Below are 11,700 nucleotides of genomic sequence, written 5' to 3'. Positions count from 1 at the left end.
TTAAAACAACTCAGCTTGCAGAAGCTTCCGTTTTGCATGCTAAAATGCCTTTGCATGCCATTCTGCAAGCACAGTTCACCTTTCAAATATTTATAATTTCAAGCTGCTTGCTATGTCTAGCCTTTCCCTTTCCTTTGACTAGCCGTGTCAGAGGTTATCCACAATGCCCTTGGCTGTGTTTTCAGAATGAAACACTCTCTTGCCAACACATTACTCCCACTGGCGATAGTGAAAAGCAAATAGCTGCTGCCAGTGGTCAAACATGACCCAGGCTCGTTTTCATGGACATTGATATGCAGCAACTGAACTTAAGTGGCAAATTTTGTACTCTCTTGTGTTTTTATCTCAATGATAGCTAGCCTGTTAATGATCAACAAAACATTGGCATGTGGGATTGAACCGAAAATGAAAAGCGAATTTCTGCTTTCTAGTTTGTATCGTATCAGTCAGACAGTTTGCACAGAATGATAAGCAAAATAATAAAAGGTGACCGTTTTGATGTTTGGATAAGTTTATGTGAATGCCTTTACTTTTCTGTAACGTATATGCACATTATTTTGTGCATATCTGATTCCAGCAAAACAACACATTGGGGAAATTGGCAAAACCTGTCAATCAGCACTTCTGTTCAGACCAAGTGCACTGATTCATTTCACCTTGTGTACAGTTTGTGTCCACTGTCTGACATAGACTAAAACAAACCTTTGTTCTTGGATGATTCTGATGAAGCTAAAGGCCTGTAGGTTTGAGCTGAGTCAATGAAAGCTATATTTTAAACCAGCAGCTAACTTAAAAATTTAGAACAGTGTTTGCATCTCTTGATAAAAATAAATAAGTTAAAAATAAATATATAAATGCTTGTAAAATGTTCATCCTCAGAAATTACAAATGTAAATTGTAGCAAATCCTAGCGCCATCTATTTCACCTACTGTGTGATTATTGCTGATCTCTGTGTTATTATCATTAGCTGCTTGAGGCAGGTTTCAGTACAAACATGACCTCTTTTTTAACATTTGCTCCTTATTGACTATTATGGGTGGGCATCACTGAGCATTTCACTATAGAAGCAGAGCTTTACAAAAATACGACAACCTCCCACAGAAGCCTTGTTTGCTTTACAGAAGTGTGGCGGCACAAGCTTGGATAAAATGGGAAATAAGGCATGAAGCAAGAAAGGAGGGGAGCAACCAGCCTTAGATTCCATTAAGAAAGGTGCTGCACTTTTTCTAAGTGTCAATTGTTTTTGTGTCTCTTGAAGTATAGATGATGTTTGAATTCAAAGTATTAAGTCCTGTGCCTGCTGTGTTAAATTATGGTCTGTGAGCGACAAGGTGGGGGTAATCAATGGCAATACACAATGGCAATGTGTAATGTGTGTGCTCCTAGCAGCAGGGACACTGTACCCCCCTGCTCTGTCCCCTCAGCAGGTTAAATAAATATGACAGTGTAAGTGAATGCACTAGATTATGTGATATCATTGTGAAATCAGAGAAGCGCTATTACACTCCCTTGCCCACTGTGAGCAGCACTGACAGAGTTAGCTTCAGATGATCCCCCTCCATACACACACACCCAAAATGCCAATAGGTAAAAGAAAATATAGCTGTGTAAACTGAAAATATGGATTACTGTGATCATGGGCAATTGATCTGAAGAAGATACACTCAGAGTGACTATATTTCATTCTCTTGTTTGCTTTCAGCCTGGACTGTCCAATCAAGTGTAGCTGTGTTGTAGAGGACTGACCTGAAAGCACTAATTTACCAGTAACACACACACAAACACAAACAAACAAACAAACACACACACACAAACACTGTTGTTCATATATATATATATATATATACACACTGTATATTGATATATATATATATATATATACACACTGTATATTGTGCATGAGTATGTATTTCAGGGTTTTTTTTTTTTTTTTTTTGCATGGTTAGTGTCTATCTATCAGTTGCGAATTGCCCAGAGAATCTCCTTGGTAATATCCACAATTTTAATGTATTGAAAGTAAATTACACATCGGTCCACATGCTTATTTGTAGCTTTTGAATGGACAAACACATCAATACAGGATGATTTGACACTGGAGTTGGAGAAGTCATTTGAAGATTCAGCCCAATAATTCCTTTGAGTGATGTATGATGAGATTGATGAAACATCACGGTAGAAAGAAGCAGATGCAGAGAGAACAGCTGTGGAAAGATAGGTCTCTGCCACAGATAAAGGTTGATGAATGGATGTGCTATTTTCAGGTTGACCTGGTGAAATGACAAAGCTCAATTAGCTGGCTCTTGAATGTTGCTGAGCCGGTGGCGAGCTGGCCATATAGTAACCCCAGAGCACTGATCCACTGCAGGTATTGATTAAGCCACTCTCTCAGCCAGCAAAAGGTATCAAACGAAGCATGTGTGAAAGGCATTATCAGTGACCACTTCAGATAACCTGATACAACCCGATACAGCCTTCTCAAAAGGTTGTAACCCCTTTGGCCCTCTGGCTGTCATTATTTTACAAGCTCTCGTCCAATCTCTCGCGGTTTCTCTGTTTTCGTCTTTCACTTTCTCTCTCTCATCTCCTTTGTTCTTGGAACTCATTCTGTGTATTCTTGTGCCTCATACATGTAGCTCGTATGATGTGTGAACATTGCATTTCATAGAATAACATGCAGTACAGCGTCAGCCTTTCCTTGCGAAGATGTTTCTCAGACTCAGCCTCCTCCATTGTCAGCTGTCTTCCAGATGTCTCTGGGGCCTTGTTGGTTTGCAAGGTCTTAGCAGGAAGATGTGGTGTTGCTTGCTTGCCTGTTGGAGAGACAAGTGTCAGAAGTAACCCCTGAACCTCAGTGCTACTGCTCAAACAGATTATGAAGACTGATGTAACAAAGCCCAGTGGAGATTGTGCAGAGAATGCAAGAAACCAATAGAGAAAAGCACAGAGACACAAAGAGAAAGAGAAGTTGTCAGCCTGAGGGCAGACACAGATGCATGTTAGTATGTTTGTGTCAAGGCAAGGTAATCAGCAGTCTTTTGCTAATTGCATCTGATGCTTATTTATTGCATGTTTAGGGCAGTGTTGCTTATATGAAAATATAAACCATCTGATCTCACCAAGTATTATTTAGAAAAATAATGAACTGATGTAAAGACTGAAATTATAGTAATATTCTGGGTTCAATATAAAGTTAAGCTCAGTCAACAGTAATTGAGGCATAGTGTTTATTACCACAAAAATAACTTTTCTTAAAAAAATAAATAAAAGATGTGGATACAGTCAGGCACTTACAGTAGATGTGAACAGGGCCAACTTGTAAATGTTAAAATTGCTTGTAATGTTGCCTGTATAGTTATATCAAATAACTTTATTGTCATGACAATGTAACCCCTAAAATGCCCACAAAAATGAGAACTCTACAGCTTAATGATACTTATAAAATTATAATCATCACATTACTGCTATTAAATCTTCAAAAATTGGCCCCATTTACAAAAGTGCAACAGTCATATTTACTCAATGAAACAAGTTAATTTTACTCAAATTCTTAGACAAAAGTTACAAATACTCAGTAATGCATGAGTTACAGCATATTTTATATCCCAGCATGCTTTGCTTCCAACTGTTAAAGAAGAGCCCATTTTAAAATTAAGTGTTATTTTGCGTGTTATTGCACAATAATATAATAGATCTGTTATTGTTTAATGTTTCGGTCACTCTTTATATTAAGGTCCAATTAACAAACCATTGACTAAAATTTTTGCCCCAATAAACTCTTAATTTGCTGCTTATTAATAATTAGTAAGGTAGTTTTTAAGTTTAGGTGTAGGGTAGGCTTAGGAATGTAGAATATGGTCATGCAGAATATGTGCTTTATAAGCATTAATAAAGAGCCAGTATGTTAATAGGTATGCTAATAAGCAACTACTTAATAGTAAGAATTCGTCTCTATACTAAAGTGTTCTGTTATGTTAGGATTTAAACATGTTTTTGTTTTTAATAGTTTAATGTAATTTATTTGTTTTAGCTAAACAAAGCATTTGAGTGGATTTACAGCTTATGGAAAATTCTCTTTTTTTTGGACTCAAAAGGAATATGTTTACAATATTAATAAATTTTGTATTGTATATATCATTTCTCATATTACTGAGTACTTATGTTACGTTAACTCATTGGGTTTTACAGTAAGTGCCTCAAAGAAAACAAGAGAGTTTAAATGATTTTGTTGTAATCAGCATTATGGTACAAATGCTGTCAGTTGAGATTAATCTGTATTGAACCTGGAATATTCATTTGAGCAAGAAAAAGTAATCAAGATAGATAATGACCTTTTATATTAGATGCTGGTTTCAGCTAGACTGACTGAATAATAGCTACTGGATAGCAGGCATAACAATTTGGCACGTAACTAGTTCGAGATGTCTTTAGATGTGTCTTTTTCATTTCCAGCCTTTAGTTAAGCTGTTGCTGAGCTCAGTATTTCATATGGAAATGGCATCTCTGCCCAGATAGAAAAATTCTATTTATTTTATAGTCTCAGACTAAAGCGCATTACGCATTCATATAATTCAGAAGTGACTACGAGGCAGACATCCACTCTCGGTCCATATACGGGTAATTATATGAATACTCTGCATACTCCCCCTTTCTCTGCTCAGATATGATCTAATAACATGCCACAAATTATTGCATGCCTGCCTAAGCCTGGCACATGTCTGATTGCTTGGATACATTAATGTGCCTTCATAGAGCTTTTAGAGAGCTTGAAGAGATGCAATTTGAGAATGTAATGGGAGTGGGTGCTTTTAGCCTTGGACATGTCGCTTACTGGTGCTTAGGGGCTAGCTGACATTTGGAGGCATGTGTTCATTGTGAAAGCTTCATATGCTGCACGGCTAATGTGCAGAACGCAAGTATTGTAAATTTCCCTTGCACACCCTATTCCCACATTAAAACCAACAGCAAAACATCACAAAAGCATGTTTTCTTACTGTCTGTCAGAGAGGCTCATCATCTTCTTTTTCAACTGTGCCGGTCTCTTTTCTCTGGCGAGAGAATGGCCTGAAAGGGAAGGCTTGATGCCAGGTATTGGTGACACGGCAAGGGGAATTTGCTGCCTTTGCCACAAAAGATTTGGGGAGCCGTATTTGCATAAGGTCAGAGCCTGCCTCACGATGGAAGTTGTGCAGCATCTCCCGTCTCTTAGCAACCCTCTTGCTCTCTTGGTCCTTGCGTTAAATTGACTGGTCCTCTCCTTTTCTTCCTTTTCAGTGAGAGGCTCACAATAAAATGCCACCCTCCAACCTATGTCTGTCACCCAGAAGGTCATCCTTCTATTTTTTCCCTCCCCACTCATTCTCTTTACAGCGCTTTCATCTCCAATTAAATGATGTGAAGAATATTTGTTTGGTGGTCATGGATAAGGAAAAATGTTGTTCTGTTTTCTTTTATTTTAACCCCTTTTTTAAATATGCTTCATTTTTTATAATTATGAATACACAGTAGTGGTGTACAAAGGAATTTAGCAACTTAAAAAAAAATAAACCCTGTGTTAATGAATAAGGAATATAGCTGCATTATCATTCTGATATGATGGGAGGGGAAAGGATGTTACATGCCTTTTCCTTCCTGTGATGGTGGGGTAAAGCTGGGTCGAGAAAGGATAAGAGCAGTGGAGCAGGGTGTGTTGACAGAAATTGGTTGGCCTATCTGCCTTGGTGGTGGGAGGGGGTGAAAAGATCCAGATGCTGAGAAGCCGTGTTAATAGAGGGTCAAAATTGGACAATAGTATCCATCACTGCTTTCAAAGCTGCCTCTGTTATCCAGACCAATTTCTGACTGCTCTATCAAACAGAATTGGAGGGATGATTCAATTACTATGGTTTTGGCATGGCAGTGGCAGCTACACACCATCATTTTCAGGGCACTTTAAAGACACCCCCTCCTATATCTTTGTGTGTCCTGGTGTGAATATTATGTTGTGGATTTTATGCACATATCGAAATGAATGACTTCTGATGAGGTAATAAAATGTGGTAAATAAAGAGTTAATGACAAGAAATGAGTCTAAGGAGGCAATCTTCAACAGAGATTAAGACGAGACAAGCTGTGATTATAATTATGATAATGTGATGATGTTGATAGCAGAGATGATGACGGTGATGGTGGTGGTAATGATGATTATGGTTTATATAATGAAAACATACATAGTTACATCTGAAATAAGTTTATTCAAGTTTTGCTTTTTTCCCCTCCCACCATCATATAAACTCGTCTTAATTACATATGACTAACTAAGTACACTTAGTCGTGTGCTATTTCAGATTATGTGACATCATAATCATAGCCTGGTCATGGTTCTTATTTGAATGAATGAATGAATGAATGAATGAATGAATGAATAGGGATTTATTTACTAAGCGCTTTGTCAGTCACGTCACACACAGACGCGCTTGCTGCATCTATGTTAATGAGAGTACAAAGACCAATTTTAAAATGTCCTAAAATGCAAAAGTCTTTACATGAAATGTATCCAAAGCAGCGGAATCCTCAGCTCAGACATTAAGCCATTTTTGGTATTCCTGTGATATCGACAGAATTACTATATATGTAAAGCTATAACTATATGTAACAACGGAAATTAGCATAGTAATAATTCTTTCTATAACACAGCAATAAATACTGTCTGTTTTTGTCACACCGTGCTATATATATATATATATATATATATATATATATATATATATATATATATATATATATAGGGTATTCATACATACATACATACATATATATAGCTATTGCTATAACTTTATTGTTATAGGGCAATAATAATAACAATACTACTACGTCCTATTATTATTGTTATTATTATTATTATTATTATTATTATTATTATTATTATTATTATTAGCTAATATTATTAAATAAAAAAATAAAAAATCGTCCTCTGGGCTATGGCCTGTTCTATGTTTTCTGTTTAATTATAAAGAGGATTGCATTTAAATTATTTTTGAGTAAATTTGATTCTAAACCTAAATTGATGCTAACTAGATAAGTGGGGGAATTAAACTAGGCTATTTTAATTTGCAGCAGACAATTACCAGAATATTATATCAAAGTATGAGACACATGACCTAAAAACAGACGTACAGAAGAAAATAAAATGTTTCATTACGCGTCAGTGTCGCAGATGAAAATATTAAATGATGATGGTCGATTGACCTGTTAGTAGACGCCTTCATAGTGAACCGTTTTGTTGTTGTTGTTTTTACAAAACTATTATGTTTAAGTTTGTGAAAATTAGATATTTGAATTATTTTTCCTTTTTAATTTTGTGTTGTAACATCTCGCATTTTAAATTAGCAAGAGAAAGCCATGAACGAGGCGAAATAGTGAGATGGAGAGTAGCTACACTCAGTCATGCTGGCAGAGGTTGAGGGCAGTCTGAATTGTTGCCAGAGAGAAGGGGAAGCATTAGTGTTCCTCTCTTGTACATAAAGGTGCTGTAAGTGTCCCTGAACAGCTGTTAGCCACAGTGTTACACCTGTGAAGTTTGCTCATGTGAAAGCTGCTGGAAGGAGGGCGGCAAGCAGCCTGAAGTCAGAACGGTGACCCCTTCAAATTTTAATTAACTGCGAGCAGATGCACTGAAGACAAAGGTTCAATAAAGGACAAATTGGGAAGCATGAAGAAAGGAGAGAGGGAGGTAAAGAGGTGGGAAAACATACATGCAGCCAATCTGATCATTTTGCCCTTTTAAACTTATTCCGACGGTTTCACGAGCAACCCCCAAATATAAATCATGTGTCTGCTCTTTAATTTGAGAACTAGATAGTTTCAGGAAGACAAAATGTTCAAATTGCATATTTTAAAAGAAATGTTAAAATAAATAACCAGACAAGCGATAAATCCGATGAACTTTAATGAGAGAAGAGGGAAAGGTCCCAATTAGAACCAAAGAAGATCAATCAGACGACTTAAGAGGACTTTTGAGGTCTGCAGATAACTTTTGTCTTTTTTTTTTTTTTTTTTTTTTACGAAAAGTATGTGAGTGCTTGGTGTTAAAGAACCCGGAAACGGACCTGATAAACTAAAAATTTGAAAACTTTTGCATGCTCCAAAAAATCAAAAAGGTCCAATACATGGGCAAAAAAAAAAAAAAAAAAAAAAAAAAAAAAAAAATCGATAATAAGAGTTTTCTTGATTCAGATAAAAATCATCTTAGGGTGTTGGGAGGAAGAGAGGTCACACAAAATATTGACGATCAGACAGGAGGAGGTATATTTTAAATCTATACTTTAATGTAAAATGTAGTAAATTCTTCTACAGGGAAATGTAACATTTTAGGTCCTTTTAGAGGTGTGCGATCCACCTGCAGTGTGGAGAAACACTCACCCTGAGGGGGATGTATGCCACCTTTCTGACAGCGTGTGACCTGTTTAAATGACTATTACACTGCGATGATCATGTGATGAACACGTGAAGTTGGTCCCTGGTAAAAGCACATTCAGGTAAAATGGATGCTGCACTCATTCTGACACTGTGAAAACGATACGGTAAGATTTTGTACGCTGTTTACGCTATCAAAGCTGAGGGAGAAGAAACAACAAGTGAATGAATTTTGTCCTTCTTACAAACACATAGCCTATTTATATAAATTGGTTAAATTGGTTTTCTAGAATGTCGGATTAATTGTCTTTTTAAGTACCTTGAACCCCTTAACAGGATGAACTTCGACTTGCAACCTTTGGTGCACCCTATTGACTTCGTTTTTATAATTGCGCTTCAATGCATGGACGAGAACACTAGAGAGAGCAACGCAGAGAGTAATATGAAACTATCTATAGCCACTAAATATCTCAAACTCGCCAGTCGTGCCTGTGAGCATAAACTATTCTACTGGGATATCTCATTTTTGATCGATATAAGAATGAGGAGTGATGGGCTTCTAAAATCGAGTTCCTAAACGCGATAGCTTATGTATGGAGGCCCCAACATCTCCCAATCTGCGCCTCAAGATTGTGATGATGGAAAGCCCTTGGACTTAGAGAACTGATTACATCAAAGAATCCCACGCTTATAGCTATCATACGAAGTAATCTCCAGCCCTCTCCGGTCTCTCTCCTAAACATCCAGCGTTTCTCATTCCACTTGTCATTTTCCTGATGCTCCTGTCTCTCGTCTGCTCGTCATAGCCTGTAATAAACTGCCCTTTTTGTACGGAGTTAAAGTCCAAAGGGCATCAGATTTATTTCCAAATGACAGAAGAGGGGACAAGGGACAACCTCATATATCAGTCCTTCTCTTTCTCCCTGTACTCTTCCATTTCACCTCAAAGACAAAATCATCACACTGTGCCTTTGCTTCCACATTAGAAACATTTAACTATCTATGTTCCATATACCATCGATTGTTCTATCTATCTAATCCTCTTATTTATTTATTTATTTATTTATTAATATATTTATTTCCTTCATATTTATTTATCATTAATATTTACACTTATGTAGGTACAAATAAGTAAGGTACTGCATACTGTAAAGCATATTGTCCCAGTGATAGCTTTTGCACTTTTTTTTTTTTAAAGTGTACATATGCATAATTTTACTTTTCAAAAAGGAGATGCCCTAACCTGTGTTTAGGCTTATAATAATCAGTTTGCTTTGTGATCCCCATGTATTTTAAAGATTTGAGGAGAAATAATTTGCACCCTGCCTGACTGAAATATCCTGAGCACTTAAAAAGAAATAATGTCATTATAATTGTAGGACCCCCTGCTAGCTACCCCTTCTGATTCAAAATATCTTCTTGGGCCTCTGACTTTCTTTCTTTCTTTCTTTCTTTCTTTCTTTCTTTCTTTCTTTCTTTCTTTCTTTCTTTCTTTCTTTCTCTGTCATTAGTTTTGGTATACAATGTCTATATGATAATTTCTAAAATGTTCTAATATCTGGATCACAAAACCATAAGGATCAATTTCTTGAAATTGAAAAAAAAAAATAGCTTTCCACTGATGTATGGTTTGTTTGGGAATTGTTAGGATACATCAATATTTGGTCGTGATACAACTATTTGAAAATCTAGAATCTGAGGGTGCAAAGAAAAAAAATCTAAATATTGAGAAAATTGCCTTTAAATTTGTCCAAATGAAGTTCTTAGCAATGCCTATTACTAAGCAAAAATTAAGTTTTGATATATTTACAAAATATATTCATGTAACATGATCTTTCCTTAATATCCTAATATCCTAATTTTTGGCATAACATGTTTGGCTTTCCTTAATATCCTGATTTTTGCAAAAAATAAAAATTGATCATTTTGACCCACACAATGTATTGTTGGCTATTGCTACAAATATATCAGTGCTACTTAAGACTGGTTTTGTGGTCCAGGGTCACATATAATCATTTATAACATTGTTAGAAAGAAAAGAATAACCTTGATCCTAGAAAGTATAGGCTTAAAATAACCGTTGTCACTTATCACGCCTCATCCTTTTTCTTACTCCAGCACACATGTTTTGATATGTCTGCTGTATCACAAGACTGTAAAACATCTGTGCATGCGCTGCTGCGTGGGCAGGACTTCCACCAACCATCAGTGACCTGCGGTGATTCCTCCTGGACCTGCGGCACACAGAGGCTGTGAAACATGGGCTCTAGCTTCCTGAAACAGCTGCTCTGTTTTTTTCTTGACACTGCCATTCCAATACAACAACATCTCCTCCTTTAGCTTGAACCGGTGTGCCGATGCGCCTCCCCCTGTTGCACTTGACCACTACACATTCAAAGTATTGTCAAGCCACTGGCTGTGACACAAATCTAGATCAACGAAAGTGCTTTTGCTCTGTAACGTTTCCTCTTATCCCATTGCAATGTAAAACCAAAATATTGCTTGTCGTCGTTAAAGAGGGTCAAGACGATGGTGAGCACAATAACTCAGGTTGTGTCCCCTAATTAAGTATTTATGTGGCGGCAACTTGAGAAAGAGATATACTTTTACACAACACCAACCGCTCAGCCAGTCTTTTCTTCCCTTCCCCCTCCATGTATTGCTCTGCTTTTCCCAACGGCAGTGAGGCCATCATTTTGTGCACTTCCAGCAATGATATCAAAAGGTTTTTTGGTCGAGCCAAAGAGAGGTCATTCTAATAATACCCAAGGTCATTGGTGGGAGCCAATGAGTCTCCCAGTCATTTTTCATTTGTTCGTAGAGTTAACAACAGTTGCAGGGGGACGGGAACTTGGAGCCAGTAGCCATGTGATGTCACAGACACATGCCAGGGGATTATAAGGGCAGGCAGGGGACAAGGCCTGTGGATTTAAATAAGTAAATATATGCATTTTTATTTCTTATTACCATGTAAATAAAAAATAATAATGAAAACAATAAAACTTAAAGCACTGGTACAGTTATGCCATCATGTCAAAAAAAAAAAAAAAAAGTACTACAGCATATATCCTCCTCTTTTTGACAGTTTTGTATATTATAATATTTTTGGTCATGCACTTGAAAACCGGATTCTTACCAAATAAAAGACAAAATGTAGATGCATTTAATAACCTTAGAACATATCTATTCTATTCTAAAACAAAACAGTTATTTAAAAAATGAAAGAACCCTGAAATGTGCTGGAACTTAAGAAGTTTTATTCATTTTTTTTTAATATGATATCCTTTAATCAATGTATTTATTTAAAT

This window comes from Cyprinus carpio, chromosome B18 (genome assembly GCF_018340385.1).
Source record: "Cyprinus carpio isolate SPL01 chromosome B18, ASM1834038v1, whole genome shotgun sequence".
In the NCBI taxonomy this organism is placed as follows: Eukaryota; Metazoa; Chordata; class Actinopteri; order Cypriniformes; family Cyprinidae; genus Cyprinus; species Cyprinus carpio.
Note: the sequence above shows the minus strand (reverse complement) of the source record.